General features: G+C 39.0%; 3 pseudogenes; 2 read left to right on the top strand and 1 right to left on the bottom strand.

Annotated features, from left to right (window-relative positions):
* Positions 1 to 3297: 3297 nt before the first annotated feature.
* Positions 3298 to 4647, top strand: LOC112933032 (cyclin-J-like; annotated as a pseudogene).
* A 5236-nt stretch (positions 4648 to 9883) lies between these two features.
* Positions 9884 to 10894, top strand: LOC112933179 (olfactory receptor 1D2-like; annotated as a pseudogene).
* Positions 10895 to 13160: 2266 nt separating this feature from the next.
* Positions 13161 to 14944, bottom strand: LOC112933081 (general transcription factor II-I-like; annotated as a pseudogene).
* Between the last annotated feature and the right edge of the window lie 1840 nt (positions 14945 to 16784).

Here is a 16784-nt window from a genome sequence, read left to right as displayed (position 1 = left end):
GAGACCTAAGAGAAGACTATTCTATTCTAGCACAAGAGAATAAGATAGGAAAAACCCTAAGGATGAAAAAGTACCTAGATCTTCTAAGTAATTGAAAATATAATTGTGCAGATAGGGTGTAGAATGGAGAAGGAGGTTCTTGAATCAATGGAAATATCGATAATAAACACCAGTATGATCAAGGGTCTTCGGGCCATATGAAGAAGTTTAGAGTTTATCCTGAGAGTAATGAGAAACCCTGAAGGAGTGACAAAATCAGATATAATTTGTAAAAAGCCCATTCTTTCTGTGGTGAGGAGACCAGATGGCAGGTGGGTATGTCTATAGGCAAGAAGAATGACTGCCCAAATCTAAGTGATAAATGAGTGTCCTGAATGAAGGTAGTGGCAGTGGAATCAAGGACAGTGGACAAACAAAAAGAAATGGGTAAGTTTTCACTATACTAACAAAGCAAAAATCACCATGGTTTGGTAGTATTTGGATGCAGATGAAGAAGAAGAAAAATGGGTATATAATGACACCCAGGTTTCTCACCAGGTCAATTTCATCTTTGCAACACCAATGTTTACCATTTGGCATAATGCCTGGCATCATTAATATGTGCTGAACTCTAGTGGCATGGTAGCATTCATACAGTTAGGGACCAGGAAAGAGTGATTTTATGGATAGTTCATAGTCTCTTAGATAAATGATTGAAACCCCCTCCTAAACATTCCTCAGTCTCCAATCTCCCCCATTCTATCCATTCTGCACACCACAATCAGATTAATCTCCATTGAATGTAACTACTATCAGAAATGTCCAACGGCCTTACAATGCCTGCAGAATAAAGTTCAAATTTATTTATTGTAGCATTCAGGAACACTGTCACCAGTTCATAATATATGTGGCTCTCAGTTCACACTGTTCTGTATTGCTTCCAAAATCAGCTCAGGCCAATATTTTCATAAGACATTGTGGAAACTTGGAAAGCTAGGCTGGTAAAAGTTTTGGCAAATACATGTACAATAAGGTAATTAGATCCCATAAGAAAATAAAAATCCACTATGCAATGCTATTTTTTATTTTTGTCTATTTCCCTTCAAATATCTGGTTACATGCTTAATGACATAGTTTGTGATTACTGTAGATAATATCTCCTCCAGAGAAGCCAATTGTTGATAGCCAGCTACCCTGCTAATATCATACTCAATGGGGAAAAAGTTTTCCCCGAAGGTCAGGAACACGACAGGGATGTCCACTCTCACCATTATTGCTCAACACAGTACTGAAAGTCCTAGTCTCAGCAATCAGACAACAAAAAGAAATAAAAGGTATCCAATTTGGCAAGGAAGAACTCAAACTTTCACTCTTCACAGATGACATAATACTCTATATAGAAAACCTGAAAGACTCCACCAAAAAAGTTGTTAGAACTGATTCATGAATTCAACAAAGTCAGAGAATACAAAATCAATTTACAGAAATGTTGCATTTCCATACACCAATAATGAAGCAGCAGAAAGAGAAATCAAGGAATTGATCTCATTTATAATTGCACCTAAAACCATAAGATACCTAGGAATAAACCTAACCAAAGATGTAAGAGATTCATAGGCTGAAAACTGAAGAACTCTTATGAAGGAAATTGAAGAAGACACAAAGAAATGGGAAAACATTTCATACTCGTGAATTGGAAGAACAAATGTCTATACATTTCTACTACCCAAAGCAGTCTACACATTCAATGCAATCCTAAGCAAAATAATATCAGTGTTTTTTGAAGAGCTAGAACAAACAATCCTAAAACCCGTATGGATCCAGAAAAGACCCCAAATAGCTGATGGAATGTTGAAAAAGAAAACTGAAGCAGGAGGCATCACAACTCCAGACTTCAAGCTGTATTACAAAGCTGTGATCAAGACAGTATGGTACTAGCACATAAACAGACACATAGATCAATGGACAATAATATAGAACCCAGACATGGGCACTCAACTCTATGGCCAACTAATATCCGACAAAGCAGGAAAGAATATCCAATGGGAAAAAGACAGTCTCTTCAACAGATGGTGTTGGGAAAACTGGACAGCAACATACAGAAGAATAAAACTGGACCACTTTCTTACACCATTCACAAAAGTAAATTCAAAATGGATGAAAGACCTAAATGTGAGACAGGGGTCCATCAAAATCTTAGAGGAGAGAACTTCTACCTAGACATATCTCCAAAAACAAGAGAAACAAAAGTAAAAATGAACTATTGGGACTTCATCAAGATAAAAAGCTTCTGCATAGGGAAGGGAACAATCAACAAAACTGGAATACAACAGATAGAATAAATGAGTGTCCTGAATGGAGAAGATAAGTGAAGAAGGTATTTCCAAATGTACTATTGGATAAAGGGCTAGTATCCAGAACAGAATCTATAAAGAATTCATCAAGATCAACACCCAGACTATAAATAATCCAGTTAAGAAATGGGCAGGAGACATGAATAGACATTTCTCCAAGGAGGACATACACATGGCCAACAGACACATGGAAAAATGCTCAACATCACTCATCATCAGGGAAATATAAATCAAAACCACAATGAAATACCACCTCACACCACAGAGAATGGCTAAAATGAACAATTCAGGAAGCAAAAGATGTTGGAGAGGATGCAGAGAAAGGGGAATCCTCTTGCACTGTTGGTGGGAATGCAAACTGGTGTGGCCACTCTGGAAAACAGTGTGAAGGTTCCTCAGAAAGTTACAAATAGAACTACCCTATGACTCAGCAACTGCACTACTGGTATTTATCTAAAGGTTATAAAAATAGCATCTCAAAGAGGCATATGCATCCCACCCTTTGTAGCAGCACTATCAACAATAGCCAATTATGGAAAGAGCCCAAATGTCCATCGACTGATGAATGAATAAAGAAGAAGTGGTATATATATGACTCTATTTATATATGAATTCATATGAACATATATGAATATTAGCCATAAAAAATAATAAAATCTTGCCATTTGCAAGAATATGAATGGAACTAAGAGTATATTATGCTGAACAAAAATAAGTCAGTCTGAGAAAGACAAATACATGATTTTGCTTATATGTGTAAGAAACAAAACAGATGAACATAGGGGAAGGGAAGGAAACATAAAAGAAGATCAAAACAGAGATGGAGAACGGGCGGCTGAGCTGGTGCTGGGCCCCAGCTGCGGCGGGCGCTTCGGGCCGGCTTCCCCCGCCCACGGGCCTGGGGCTGTGAGCGCCAAGGTTCCCCCCGCAGTTGCCGCGTCTGGCCAGGCCGCAGCCCGGTCCCATGGAGCTGGAGGGACAGTGGTGGCGGGGACATCAAGCACTTCGATACAAGGAGCTGAAGTTGCCTTCCTACAAAGGCCAGTCCGTCCCCTCAACTGCGTCTCAGCAGGTAGTTTGCTGACCTGACTGCCACTGGTGAGCAATCGCTTCACCCCCTGCCCTTCTGCCCAACATCTTGCTGTCTATTTGCTGGACATTTATGGATCGATATGACCTCTCTATCCAGCAGCTGCATTTAGTTGCACTTTGCTGTCCACTTTTAGCAAGTAAACCTGAAGAAAAAGAAGACAGCGTGCCTAAGCTGGAACAGCTCAACAGCCCGGGTTGTATGACTAATATGAATCTAGTATTAACAGAGCAAATTTTGCTACATGTGGAACTGTTATTATTAGAAACCTTTCAGTGGAACTTCTGCCTTCCAACAGCTGCCCATTTCATAGAGTATTATCTCTCCGGAGCAGTACACCAAACAGAGCTTCCTGGCTGGCCGATGATTTGCTTGGGGAAAAAAAGGAACTCTACATGGCCAAGGATGCAGATTATTTCCTGGAAGTATCTTTGCAAGCTGCTGCATGTGTGGCTTCTGCGAGGATTATACTTCGTCCTTCTCCAACGTGGCTCACAAGACTGCATCGTCTTCCTGCTTACTCCTGGGACTTTTTAGTGCAGTGCATTGAACCGCTATTGATCGCACATGATAACGGTGTGGAGGAGGCCAACAAACAGGACAGGCAGGGTCCGGGCCGGCGGGCTGAGTGAGCTGCAGTCGGCCTCCCAGCCCTCACGGCCCCTGCACTTTGAGCAGCCCCACTGCCCCCATCAGACGCGCCACACCTCCCTGCAGCACCGCCATCCTGTAGCGGAAGGGCCCAGCTGCCAGCAGATCGGATCTACCACGCACACCTCGCCCGACACACTGGACACACTGCAGACCCGGCCTGCTGGCTTCCAAGCCAGTGTTCAGGGCCTCGGGCGTGTGCATATTTTTTTCCTTTTCCCCCAATTTTATTGAAAAATAATTGACATACAGAGCCATCTCTTAATAGAAAAAGTAAAAGCAATAATCGTGGGATGGTCTATAGCTGAAAATGACAACACTGAAATGCTTCCTTTACAGGATTTGGAAGTCATATAGATGACAAATCTCTCTGCTGTACAACATACATAACAAATCCCCAAAATATCATTTGTTTGCAGAGGATATTTGCAGACTGGTGTTGGGATGTCACTGGCAATACCAGTACAAGTGAAGCCCTGTCAGAATGTTTCTTATAACCAGAGTTATCAGATAAGTGAACATTACACTTGCATTACTCCATGCTTTGAAAGGTGATTTTATGTGAAGGTAATTCCTGACCTAGACTGTTCTGGGACTTAAAGCTCTGGGGCAAGCTTTTTGTAAACTTCTCTTTGAAAGGAAAGGGATCCAGACTGCATCAGAACTCTTCAGATACCAGCATCAGGAAGACAGAATTTCCCTTTCAGTGCACCTCGAATACCTGGGAGGACTGAACAAACACTGCAAACACTTAAACAATATGTATATCAAATCCTGTTAAAACACATTCCTGTGTGATAAAAATTTTAAACCCTGGCTGATGATCCAAATATTTCAAAAATATTCAATACAACAGAAAATTTGGACAGACTCTAATTGAGGTTTGACCTTTGGTGGGCTCTGGGCCTAATGTTGGCCCTAATGGGGTGACTGGGTGATAGGCACTGAGGGGGGCAGTTGACAGGATGAGCACCGGGTGTTATACTATATGTTGGCAAATCTAACTCCAATAAAATAACTAGCTAGCTAGCTAGCTAGCTAGCTAGATAGATAGATAGATAGATTTAAAGCAAAAATTTACCCAATTAACTTAAAATACACAGATTTGTACTGTCCTATACTCTCTCCTAATTCATTGATAAACATGCATCTTTTATTGCTTAAGTAAATATTCACCAATATTTTTAGTTCCACCTTTTAACTTAAATTATGTTACTCTTTCATATTTATATTTTGTATGTGAATATGTTTGTAACAACACAGTTAACACATGTGTCATAACTATACCTTTTAAGAAGTGTCAACACACCCTCACACCATAGTTTTTTTCAGCAATTCTCTGGTGACTTAAATTGCCATACAATGAATCCTATCAAATTGTGACTCCTTGGAAGGAATAGTGTTTTAACTCAGTGCTTAATATTTCTTCTGCCCCTATGAAGGTTCTTTCCAGCTGTCTTATTTCTCCATTTTCTATGGTGCAGTAACTGGCCTACAGCCTAGGCTATATATCCCAATTGCCTTTCTGCTGTTCTTGAGAGCACATTTAGGCTTGAATTTGTCTGTGCTTTGTTGCAAATGAACTCAATCCTTAGGAGAATAAATTAAGAGCTATTTTTTAGGACTGCTTCTACACTCAAGCAAATTTCTAAACCATGTTTCTGGAACTGGGGGTGAGGAAATTAGCAATCTTCGAAGTCACCCCACAGCCCCTAGAAGCTGAGCACTTTGTCAGAGAGGCAGCAGCCTGAGTTCCAGGGAGAGGGAGCTTACCTCTCCTGGTGTAGAATCAACAACTCCATAAGCCAGGATAAGCAAGGACCATTGGAGTTTCTATAAACTCAGCACTCCACACCAAGGTAGAGCTTCTGTTCAAGAAGTGGAAGCTAAGCAGAAAAAGGACCCACCTCTTAACTACACTTGTCTAGGACTTAACCTCAGCAACAGGTAGCTGGGGGCATGACTAGGAGCACCAAAGATCTGCTCTCCTGGGAAGAAAGCTCTTCTTCTGGGTATAAAGAGATCTGTGGCTTTGGGATGTAGAAGTCTAGAGTGAAGTCCCCATATCAATGAGCTAGGAGGAGGGAGAGGGAGCATCTTGGTTTAAATGCCACAGCTTCTGGTGTTTTCCACTGAATTTTTGAAGAGTTTCTTGAATAGATGTTTCTTCATTTGCTGTTCAGTCTTAGGATCATTTCCAATGACTTTAAATTATCATATTTCTATATTTCTACCAGTTTCCCTGTGGACTGGACACTGGAGCATCTCACACTGTCATGCCAGAAGTTAATTGCTTACTCTGTGTTAAATCTTCTTATTTTTCACACAAAAGCAAGACTTCCTAAAAGTGAAGCAGTCTCTTTAGATAGATGCAATATTCTCCTATTTTGATATAATGAATCAAATTTTTAAAGTTTCTCTCTTTTCATTAAAAAAGTCTTCTGCATAAAGGGACCATTCATCTGATTACTTAGAATGATAACTTACTTTTAGACTCTTTAATTCATTCAAATGACTGTGATTCTAATATGTCTGTTCATTTTCAGCGAGGTAAGTTTGGATTTGCTACTGATTTGGAGGGGGTTAGAGTTTCCCAATATGAAACATTAATATATATCCATTATAGTATTAATTTCAAGAAATGTAGGAAAATAAAATAATGAGAGAATGCAATAAAATGAAGGGAGAAATAAATTTTAGATTGGAAAAGACCCTCTATCAGATGGAGAAACACCAATGAAAAAAAGATTGGCAAATTAAAATTTTAAAGAGTAAAGAAAAAATTATACAGGTTATGCAAGAAGAATAAGAAAAATCTCTAAGCCTCCAGCTGTACTGACTTTTATTTAGTACCTTAAACAAAACGAGACCTTTCCCACCTCAAGGCCTTTGTACATACAGCTCTCTTTCTGCAAGGCTCTTTACCCAATGCTTGACAAAACTGGCTTATTCTGCCTTTCGTGCCTCAATGAAAAAGACACCAAAACCTTTTTTTTTTTTTAAAGATTTTATTTATTCATTCATGAAAGACATAGAGAGAGAGGCAGAAACATAGGCAGAGGGAGAAGCAGGCTCCCTGCAGGAAGCCTAATGTGGGACTCGATCCCAGGACTCCAGGATCACGCCCTTAGCCAAAGGCAGATGCTCAATTGCTGAGCCACTCAGGTGTCCCAAAGACACCAAAATCTTAATAGTAGTTATCTATCACTCCACTACCTATCACTCTGGTAGGATTTGATATAATTTATTTATATTTATTTATTTATTTATTTTTATTTGTAAAATCTTTACTTCTTAAACATTACATTTTCAAGAGGATAAAAGATACAATAGGTAGTTTAGTCTTTACTATTGCTGCAATTCGGTAAGATAAAGACATTGATTTAGATTTTCTCCCAAATAATAGACAGTTGTCCCAATGACATTCATTGCATGGTGCAACTTTTTTCTACTGATTTCAAGTTTTATCATAATAATCCACTTGATCCCACATACACTTGGCTCTATTTCTAAAGTATCTATCCAGTTCTATTGATCTTTCATTCTAACATTAGTACACACTGTTTTAGAGTCCTGGATATGTGACAAAGCAATGTCTCCTTCTTTCTGTTTCTCCACATTTTCTTAGCTTGTTTTCGTGCTTATTTGTAGATGATAGTTAGATTATCTTTTATTTCTTTAAAGCCATGTTACAATTTTGTTTCAATATATTAGATTTTATTTTTTTATTTTTATTTTTTAATAAATTTATTTTTTATTGGTGTTCAATTTGTCAACATATAGAATAACACCCAGTGCTCATCCCGTCAAGTGCCCACCTCAGTGCCCATCATCCAGTCAATATATTAGATTTTAGATTAATTCAAAGAAAAATGTACCATTACAACAAATTTATCTTTGTTTGGTATCATCATGTATCTATTATTAAATTTCTACATCATACCTCACTGGAGATTTTGAAGTTCCTGATTCCTGCTAACATTTTTTTTCGTCCTGCTAACATTTTAATCTATGGACCTGTTTGTTGATTATGTGGATGTGATTGCTTCACATTATGTTCTATACTATTTCTAATTATTGTTTACATACAAAAGCAATAGCCAATGTTTTTGACTGTTCATTGCAGACAAGATCCCTATGTTAAGAACATTACTACTTAATTTTACCTTGCTCATTTTCACATGAAGAAATGGGCTATTAAAGAGCTCAAGTAATTTACCAGACACCTCACATGTGGCAAGACTCAGTCTGGAATTCAAGGATTCTGACCATATAATCTTAATAATTGCATGATAGGACTATGAGAATGCCATTAGATTGGGGTCCATGTACTGTGTAATTGTCCAGTTTAATGTACACCCTTTTTATTCCTAATGGCAAATCTGTTGATTATCTTAGATTTCCCAGATAAGTTCTCATTTCAGCAAATAATTTTTCCTTTTCCTTTGTAATACTTTTACTTACCGTTCTTTGTTCTTTGTATTCTTTGTGTAATACCCATATTTATAATGTATATATCTTGTTTTAAATGTCTTTGATAAAGGGCTAGTTTCCAAGATCTATAAAGAACTTATTAAACTCAACACCAAAGAAACAAACAATCCAATCATGAAATGGGCAAAAGACATGAACAGAAATCTCACAGAGGAAGACATAGACATGACCAACACGCACATGAGAAAATGCTCTGCATCACTTGCCATCAGGGAAATACAAATCAAAACCACAATGAGATACCACCTCACACCAGTGAGAATGGGGAAAACTAACAAGGCAGGAAACCACAAATGTTGGAGGGGATGTGGAGAAAAGGGAAGCCTCTTACACTGTTGGTGGGAATGTGAACTGGTGCAGCCACTCTGGAAAACTGTGTGGAGGTTCCTCAAAGAGTTAAAAATAGACCTGCCCTACGACCCAGCAATTGCACTGTTAAGGATTTACCCCAAAGATTCAGATGCAATGAAACGCCGGGGCACCTACACCCCGATGTTTCTAGCAGCAATGTCCACAATAGCCAAACTGTGGAAGGAGCCTTGGTGTCCATCGAAAGATGAATGGATAAAGAAGATGTGGTCTATGTATACAATGGAATATTACTCAGCCATTAGAAACGACAAATACCCACCATTTGCTTCAACGTGGATGGAACTGGAGGGTATTATGCTGAGTGAAATAAGTCCGTCAGAGAAGTACAAACGTTATATGGTCTCATTCATTTGGGGAATATAAATAATAGTGAAAGGGAATAGAAGGGAAGGGAGAAGAAATGGGTAGGAAATATCAGAAAGGGAGACAGAACATAAAGACTCCTAACTCTGGGAAACGAACTAGAGGTGGTGGAAGAGGAGGAGGGCGGGGGATGGGGGTGACTGGATGGCGGGCACTGAGGGGGGCACTTGATGGGATGAGCACTGGGTGTTATTTTGTATGTTGGCAAATTGAACACCAATAAAAAATAAATTTACTATTAAAAAAATGTCTTTGAAAACTATGCAATATACACTATCACAACACAACATTTGAGTCTTTAAGCACTGCAAGAGTACAATATGATACCGTTTCACATATGACATTGACATAATCCCTAGAATATTGAGTATGCCATATTAGAAGTTGTTGGAATGATTAGGTGCATAAAGACTTTCTATGTTCTTTTTTTGTGTCTCTTATTCCTTCTTATTTAAAAAGAAATTATAAAATTTAGTCTACTTTAATGATGTTTTTATGAAATTAAGATATTTTTAATGCTAAGAAACCCATTGATTTTGCTTATCTGAATGTCCTTATTCAACAAAGGACATTTAGCAGACATTTGATGGTACTGATGTTGCAGACAGTTGGATAAATGGATGGAGGCAACCAGATTGAAGTCTCTGAATTCCTACTCTTGGGGATCTCAGATAGTTCTGAGCAACAACAGGTCCAGTTCTGGATGTTCCTGTCCATGTACCTGGTTACAGGGGTGGGAAATGTGTTCATCATCCTGGTCATTGGCTCTGATCCCCGTCTGCACACTCCTATGCACTCCTTCCTGGCCAACTTCTCCTTCACAGACCTCTTCTTTGTCACCAATACAATACCCAAGATGCTGGCAAACCTTCAGTCTCAGAACAAAGCCATCTGCTATGCAGGGTGCCTAACACAGCTCTACTTCTTGGTCTCCCTGGTGACACTGGACAACCTCATTCTGACCACATGGCAGATGGCCACTATGTGGCCACTATGTGGCCATCTGCCACCCCCTCCACTATGTCACAGCCATGAGCCCTGGACTCTCTATTTTGTTCCTCACCTTGTTTTGGGCACTTTCTGTCATCTGTGGCCTTACCCACACCCTCCTTATGACCAGAGTGACCTTCTTTGGTTCCTGGAAGATCCACTACATCTTCTGTGAGATGCATGTCATGCTAAGGTTGGCCTATTCCAACACCCAGAGCATTCACATACTGCTGATTACCACAGGCATCTTTATCTTCCTGACCCCCTTAGGGTTCATGATCATGTCCTATGTCCACACTGTCAAAGCCATCCTCCGAATGCCCTCAGCCTCTAGCAAGTACAAAGCCTTCTATACTTGTGCCCCCCCCCCAATTTGGCTGTAGTCTCCCTCTTCTATGGGACACTTGGTATGGTATATCTGCAGCCCCTCCACACCTACTCCATGAAGGACTCAGTAGCCACAATGATGTATGCTGTGGTGACCCCCATGATGAACCCTTTCATCCACAGCCTGAAGAACAAGGACATGCATGGGGCTCTGGGAAGACTGTTCCTAGGGAAAGCCTTCCAGAGGTTGACATGGGGTAATTATGGATGCTGAAGTGGAGGCTGGGAATTTTCTATCATGTGCAAGGCATTATCCTATGGGGGATACAGGAGTGATTAGGACATAGCTCTGTTTCAGAATGAATGTATATATCTGTGGTGAAGGAAAGACATGTATACATAACCCAAAGTCCTCCTGTCACAAAGGCCTTGGAAATAAATAATATCACACTAGCACCAATACCAGAATTTTGTAGGATAAGATCCTTCATCTTATGTGACCACAGTACCACATTGCCACCATGCTCTGGAATCCATAATTCATGTAAATGGATTAAACTCACCAACTAAAAGATATACAATATCTGAATGGATAAAATAAATATACACAACTATATGCTGACTATAAGACATTATCACTTAAGATTTAAGAATGCAATGGCTGGAAGTGAACGGATAGGAAAAAGACATTCCACATTATATGTAACCTAAAGAGGACAAGTGTCTATGTTTATAGCAGACAAACAGGACTTTAGGTCAAAACGTCACAAGAGATGAGGACATTATAAAATGATTTTTTAAAGTCAATTTAACATGAAGATACAACAATTATAAATGTATATGTGCCCAAGTTAAGAGCATCTAAGTACATAAAGCAGTATTAACAGACCTGAAGAGGAAAATGGACAGCAACAATAATAGTAAGAAACTTCAACACCCCACTTTCAACAATGGATAGATAATTCATGCAGATAAATCATGCAGAAAATGGAAACAGCAGACTTGAAAATACTACAGACCAAATGGACCTAACAGACACATATAGAACATTCCATAAAACAGCAGCAAATAAGCATTCTTCTACAGTGCCACAGAGCATTCTACAGGGTAGATTACATGATAAGCCGTAACACAAGTCTTTTTTATTCTTTTTTTTAGGGGAGAGGGTGTTGTGAAAAGATGCATTTTACTTATTACCCTATACCTATAGTTTAATTTGGGGTAAAATATAAGCAACACATAAAATGCCCATTTCTGCTCCTATGTAATGTAATTCTCCATTGTGAATATTCTGATAAAGCTAATGAAAACTCTAGGCCATCACATACTCCACCTTCTCTTATAGCTGATATTTTCCAGCTCTCATTGTCAGTGAAATCACAACACACCTAAGATTCTCCCACAAATGGTCCAGAATATCAGAGGGTACATAATTAGCTTATTGACCCCTCACTCCCCACACTAGATCCTCAATGTTACAAGTAGAGTTATAAAATAATGAAGGCTATGAAAACCCCTGAGTCTGAGCCAAGCTGGGACAGTGTTCCAAAGAAATCCACACCACAGTCTAGGTTACATTATAGTGAGGGTTTAGTGCCATTGAGTTTGCCCAAACATTCATACTGATCTTAAACTTCTGGTACAGGGCAGCCCAGGTGGCTCAGTGGCTTAGCGCTGCCTTCAGCCCAGGGTGTGATCCTGGAGTCCCAGGATCGAGTCCCACATCAGGCTCCCTGCATGGAGCCTGCTTCTCCCTCTGCCTGTGTCTCTGCCTGTGTCTGTGTCTCTCATGAATAAATAAATCTTTTAAAAAAATAAAATTAAAATTAAAAACAAACTTTTAAAAACAAACAAATAAATAAATAAACTTCTGGTACACTATGCCTTTTACTTGGATGAAAAATAAATGTGGAAGAGATTCTCTGTATTCTATCTGTAAGTCACCTGCTGACATATTAACCTCTTACTGGCTGTTAGTTGATCCAGATGGCAGTTTTTAAATTATGATAAAATAAGACATATGAACCATGATAGGAAGCTTAAGAAAAGATTTAGTCAAATATGTAGATATTAACTATTCACTCAGTCATCAAGGAGAGCTGTGAACAAAAGGATCATTTAAATGATTTTTCAAATAGAAAAACTAAAGGACTGGACTACCACAGGTGCTTTCTTCGCTGCAGAAGCTGAGATGTTCCAGTAGGTAAGATCGTCACTTGATTGGGAAATAAACACCATAGTTGAAGGCCCTGTTGACACATTAAATATTTGATGAGGTTCATCCCTGTCATTTTTCCAGCATTGTTGTAAAATCCTTATAATACATTCCACAGTAAACCAGCCATTCCAAATCTACAGTCACTCTGCTCTTTAATTCAATTGACAGAATTGCTGAAAAGTAGACATTTCTATCTAAAAGAAGGAAAAAGTTTTTATGGAAGATATTTCTGTTACAACAAGCATATTACACAGCTTGGGGAAGTAACAGGTCTGTATAGCTCTTCTGACCCACTGATACTTCAAGACTAGGAGGGAAGAATCTACAATGTAGGGTCTGGTTCTTGCTTAATCTAAGGGTTTCCATCAGTTTCCTTTATTTTTTCTGTTGCAGGAAGCTCCAACTGGTTTGGCTCAGCTGATTCTTGCATCACTGGGCCTTTTGACACACTCTGATGAACTAACTGGTTATTCATCACAAGTCCTAGAAATGGTTTAATGACTGTGAATTTAATGAACTCAGCAGAATCTAATGTCCTTCCCATGGAGTTGATTTCCAGGTAACTGGAGGCTTTGAATGACACTCCAAGAGGAATGCCATCAACCACCACATAGCCAGGGTTAATTGTGATTTTCCTGCAGGGCACTTTCACAGGGAAACCCATAACAATAGCTTCAGCAAATTTTCAACTGAAGGGGTCATTAACTTTTTCTCTGAGATGTCTAGCTTTTTCAACTTTTGATATTATTTTGTTATCATCATCTGGAATTGTCACCTGAATAATGTTAAGATCTTCAACCCCTGATGCATTAGTATTAGTATTAGTATTAGTATTAGTATTAGTATTAGTATTAACACTGGGTGATGAATATTTTTCTTGTAGGGCTCTCTGAGAAGGAGGTGCTCTCCTTAATTGCGGCCTCAAACATTTCAGGCCGTTTAGTGACGAACTTAATTTTAGCTTTGTTTCTATCTTCTCCAGCCTCGGAAGGCCAAAAGTAGACTGCAGACAGAATGGCACACCCTCAGGCAAGCCTTCAAATAATGCAAATGTCACTTTCACAGTTTGTTTAAGGCCAAGCACTTCACAGCATTTTTCTTTTCAAAAGATTTTCAACTTTTTGTTTTAGGTCTATGATTTTGGCAATTCCAGGCCTCAAAGGAAAACTCTCCCCCTTGAGGCTTAATGGGAACATTAGAACAATTAGTCTGAGTAGGGGTTCGAAATGCTGAGGTTTGAAGTTGTTATTATTAGAGCCTTCCCTAGTGACTTCAATTTCAGGAACTTTTGAATTTCTCCTAGTGCTTCATAGTCTTTTCAGGGACTGCAAGGCTTTAGTATTTACTAGCCATTCCAGGAGACAAATAGGAAATAATTAATTTAGGTTTGTTAACAACTCCGTCAGCTCAATCATTTAAGCACATGTCTTCAGCTCAGGTCATGATCAAGGGGTCCTGGGATCAAGCCCCACATCAGGCTCCCTGCTCAGTGGGGAGCCTGATTCTCCTTCTCCCTCTGTCACTTCCCCTGCTTGTGCTCGCTTACTGTCTTTCTCTCTCAAATAAATAAAATCTTCTTAAAAAGAAAAAGAAAGAACACTCATTCATTCAAGAATCCATTGCACACATGCTATATGAAAGGGAGGGCTTGACAAGTTAGTCTTTTCTCTAACCTTAGAGCTCCACTGGTCTAACCCTCCCAACACTCTGAAGCAGTGTCCACCACCACCATCAGCAGAAGCACAGCACACAAGACTTAACAACATTAAAATGTATTTGCTTTTGTCTCAAAGACCTTGGGCAAGTGAAGTGATGGACTCTTTCCCCAGGGCTTGAATGCTATATATTGCAAGAGTGATCTTTCTGGTTCTAGATCCTGCTGTGCCATTACTGAGCTCCAGAACCCCAGTGGAGGAGGCACCAATGTGTATTTGTGATTTGTAAGAGCACTCCGAAGCAGTGCATCTCAGCTGGGGCGATTATTCACCCCACACCACACGTGAGGTCATTTGGCAATGTCTGAAGACACTTCTGGTTCTCACAGCTTGGATGAGGAGTAACGCCACTGGCAACAAGTGGGTGGAAGCCAGGGATGTGGCTGAACATCTTATGGTGCACAAGACAGCACCCACAACAAGAAATTGTACAGCCCAAAATGTCAGGAGTGCCAAGTGGGGCAAATGTGGCCCAGTGGAGGGGCCCCTTTTGCCCAAGAATAAGGGCAGTTCTGTCAAAGGCTGCATCTCTTTATTTGACCTAAAGAATATTAACTTTCATATTAATTGTGATCAATATTAGAAGTTGAAAGATTGAAATAAGAAACCAAATGTATAGTTTAATAATTATAGTTTAATCTAAATATATAGTTTAAAGGAATGTGCTTCCAAAAATTGGACTAGTCATCCAGTGCTTTGCTAATAAACTGGATACACGAAATATTGGGCATCTGTACAAACAGAAGTCAGACATGGAATGAAATACCTGGCAGATATTGTGATATGGGGGCTATATTCCTACACAGAAGCAACCTTCTGTGTCTCAGTAGCACTTTGACCTTTTAGACAGGGCATAAGCTACCCAGTTCATCAACATTAATCATTGCCTTCTTGGTATTGCTTTTCTCAGAAGAAGGTAACATTTACTGGGTTCATAGAGATACCAAAAATGGAAAAAATAAATAATTATGTTTTTCAGGAAAAAGTGAGAATGTTTCTGGAATATGTGGAATTCCAACACATTTAGCAAACAAGCAAAGAGCACCTGTGTCAAACCTATTTTACATTAAATGAATCTCACAACAATTAGTGTAGAGAAAAAATTATGATATGAAAAATTTAAGAAGCAAAAAAAGATTGAAATTTTTGGTTTATTTTTCAATATGATTATAAAATGAATAATTACATTGTGCAATGATGTGTTAAATGAAATAATTGACTAGCCTTCACACTTTTTAAAGATTTGGGGTAGTAAATGATAGTCCTTGGGATTTGTCAAAAATTATGTGCTTCAGGTTTTCTATTTCTTCCTGTTCCAGTTTTGGTAGTTTGTGGCTTTCCAGGAATGCGTTCATTTCTTCTAGATTTCCTAATTTATTGGCATATAGCTGTTCATAATATGTTTTTAAAATCGTTTGTATTTCCTTGGTGTTGGTAGTGATCTCTCCTTTCTCATTCATGATTTTATTAATTTGAGTCTTTTCTCTCTTCTTTTTAATAAGGCTGGAAATGGTTTATCTATCTTATTAATTCTTTCAAAGAACCAACTCCTGGTTTTGTTGATCTGTTCCACAGTTCTTCTGGTCTCGATTTCGTTGAGTTCTGCTCGAATCTTAATTAACTCTCTTCTTCTGCTGGGTGTAGGATCTATTTGCTGTTTTTTCTCTAGCTCCTTTATGTGTAAGGTGAGCTTTTGTATTTGAGTTCTTTCCAGTTTTTGAATGGATGCTTGTATTGCGATGTATTTCCCCCTCAGGACTGCTTTTGCTGCATCCCAAAGATTTTGAATGGTTGTATCTTCATTCTCATTAGTTTCCATGAATCTTTTTAATTCTTCCTTAATTTCCTGGTTGACCCTTTCATCTTTTAGCAGGATGGTCCTTAACCTCCACGTGTTTGAAGTCCTTCCAAACTTCTTCTTGTGATTTAGTCCTAATTTCAAGGCATTATGGTCTGAGAATATGCAGGGGATGATCCCAATCTTTTGGGACACGATTTGTGACCCAGTATGTAGTCTATTCTGGAGAAAGTTCCATGTGCACTTGAGAAGAATGTGTATTCAGTTGTGTTTGGATGTAAAGTTCTGTAGATATCTGTGACATCCATCTGGTCCAGTGTATCATTTAAAGCTCTCGTTTTTTTGGAGATGTTGTGCTTAGAAGCCCTATCGAGTACAGAAAGAGCTAGATTGAAGTCACCAAGTATAAGAGTATTATTATTATTATCTAAGT

This window comes from Vulpes vulpes, chromosome 2, assembly GCF_048418805.1.
Source record: "Vulpes vulpes isolate BD-2025 chromosome 2, VulVul3, whole genome shotgun sequence".
Classification (NCBI taxonomy): domain Eukaryota; kingdom Metazoa; phylum Chordata; class Mammalia; order Carnivora; family Canidae; genus Vulpes; species Vulpes vulpes.
This window is presented reverse-complemented; position numbering and strand designations above follow the sequence as displayed.